The sequence below is a fragment of the Theropithecus gelada genome, chromosome 16 (assembly GCF_003255815.1).
Source record: "Theropithecus gelada isolate Dixy chromosome 16, Tgel_1.0, whole genome shotgun sequence".
Classification (NCBI taxonomy): domain Eukaryota; kingdom Metazoa; phylum Chordata; class Mammalia; order Primates; family Cercopithecidae; genus Theropithecus; species Theropithecus gelada.
In genome coordinates, this window is record NC_037684.1 from 14516466 (window position 1) to 14519346 (window position 2881).

A 2881-nucleotide genomic window follows, 5' to 3' on the forward strand; every position below is an offset into this window, starting at 1 on the left:
CCGGGCCCCCCACCCCCCCCGGGGGGAAAAAGGGAAAACCCCCCAAAAAAAAAAAAAAAAAAAAAAAAAAAAAAAAAAAAGAAAAGGAGTTTCGCTCTTGTTGTCTAGGCTGGAGTGCAATGACATGATCTCAGCTCACTGCAACCTCTGCCTCCCAGGTTCCAGCGATTCCTCTGCCTCAGCCTCCCGAATAGCTGGGATTACAGGCATGCACCACCTGGCCTGGCTGATTTTGTATTTTTAGTAGAGACGGGGTTTAGCCATGTTGGTCAAGCTGGTCTCGAACTCCTGACCTCAGGTGATCCACCTGCCTCAGACTCAAAGTGCTGGGATTACAGGCGTGAGCCACTGTGCCCCAATAATTTTGTATTTTTAGTAGAGAAGGGGTTTCACCATGTTGTCTGGGCTGGTCTCGAATTCCTGACCTCAAGCGATCTGCCCACCTAGGCCTCCCAAAGTCCTGGGATTACAGGCTCATTCTCACATTTTCTAAGAAGACAGAACAACAGGAAAAGTATGAATTCAAAATCAGAGTTCTGAATTTTTTTATTATTTTATATAATATTATTCTAATGAAGGTAAGAAAGAGGAGCATTTATCCTTTTTTTTTTTTTTTCATTTATCCTTTTTTTTTTTTTTTTTGAGATGGAGTCTCACTCTGTCACCCAGGCTGGAGTGCAGTGGCAAGATCTCAGCTCACTGCGACCTCCGCCTCCCAGGTTCAAGTGATTCTCCTGCCTCAGCCTCCCGAGTAGCTGGGATCACAGGCATACGCCACCAGGCCTGGCTAATTTTTGTATTTTTAGTAGAGATGGGGTTTTACCATGTTGGTCAGGCTGGTCTCAATCTCCTGCCTTGGCCTCCCAAAGTGCTAGGATTACAGGCATGAGCCACCGCACCCAGCCTCTGTATATTTTTAAGTAAAAAAACAATGGCTTTAAATGTAGCAAGATGTGTTAAATACATATTTCCTATATATTGAGACTAAAATCTACAATTCTATTTGTCCAACATTTCAAAATTAGTGTGTCTATGGAAACATAATCAATTACACAAGAGTTTAGGTATGTTAACTTACTTTGTACTTACCTAATTGGTGATATATATCTAATTGGTGATAAAGCACAATATACCACTATATCTCCATCTGATTGGTGATAACTAGGTGGTGATTAAAATTAGATGGTGATATAGTGGCATATTGTCATGTTGATGCTGGTGAATTACCATAGATTGGTAAAATATTTTTACATTTTTTTTTTTTTTTGAGACGAAGCCTCACTCTGTCACCAGGCTGGACTGCAGTGGTGCCATCTCAGCTCACTGCAACCTCTGCCTCCCAGATTCAAGCGATTCTCCTGCCTCAGCCTCCCAAGTAGCTGGGACTACAGGGGTGTGCCACTACACCCGGCTAGGTTTTGTATTTTTAGTAGAGATGCGGTTTCACCATGTTGGCCAGGATGGTCTCGATCTCTTGACCTTGTGATCCGCTCGCCTTGGCCTCCCATAGTGCTGGGATTACAGGTATGAGCCACCGCGCCTAGCCCAAGATTTTTTTTTTTGAGACAGGGTTTTGCTCTGTTGGGGTGGTATGATCACAGCTCACTGCAGCCTAGACCCACTGGTGTCAAGCCATCCTCCTGAGTTGCACCACCACATCTATATTTTCTTTTTTTTTTGTAGAAACAAGGTCTCACTATGTCTTCCAGGCTGGTCTTAAGGGATCCTCCTGCCGCCTAAGCCTCCCAAAGTGCTGCAATTAAAGGCATGAGCCATTGTGCCCAGACTGATAAGATTTGGATCACTTAGCAAATTGTTTCACAGTACAGGAATTTTAAAAGAATAGTCTGCATTGACCGGGCAAGGTGGCTTACACCTGTAATCCCAACACTTTGGGAGGCCAAGGCAGGTGGATCACCTGAGGTCAGGAGTTCAAAAACAGCCTGGGCAACATGGCGAAATCCTGTCTCTATTAAAAATGCAAAAATTAGCTAGGCGTCGTGGCATGCGCCTGTAATCCCAGCTACTCAGGAGGCTGAGGCAGGAGAATCACTTGAACCCAGGAGGCGGAGGTTGAGTGAGCCAAGATCACGCTATTGCACTCCAGCCTGGGTGACAGAGTGACGCTCTGTCTCAAAAAAAAAAAAAAGAAAAGAAAAACAAAAAAGAAAAAAAGAATAATCCACATTAATATACTGGATTAAAAAGTTTAGTTCAGATAATATTCATTTAAAATATGGTATCTCATCAGGCCAAGATAAGAACAAAACAGTTTAAAGTACCAGAATTGTGAGTCAACCAATTGTGCTTTTTTGGGAATTAAGTCAAATATCTTCATATTATTACCAGATAACCTAATCTCTCAACTTGTTTCAAAGATAATTTCAAGACTAGCATCTTAATAAAAATCCCAGCTAGGCTGGGTGTGGTAGTTCACACCTGTAATCCCAGCACTTTGAGAGGATGAAGTGGGCGGATCACCTGAGGTCAGGAGTTCGAGATCAGCCTGACCAACATGGAGAAACCCTGTCTCTACTAAAAGTACAAAATTAACCGGGTGTGGAGGCACATGCCTATAATCCCAGCTACTCAGGAGGCTGAGGCAGGAGAATGGCTTGAACCTGGGAGGTGGAGGCTGCGGTGAGCCATGATTGCACCATTGCACTGCAACCTGGGCAACAAGAGTAACTCTGTCTCAAAAAAAAAACAAAAAACGAAAAACAAAACAAAAAAACCCTCACCACCAACCAAAAAAAAAAAAAACAGCTAAAACATTCTTTTAACAAAAACAAGACTTTGGCTCAACATGGTTATGCAATATTCAGTTATAATAGAAACTTGTTTAATTATGGAGAGTAAAACAGAAACGAGAAACAACAGG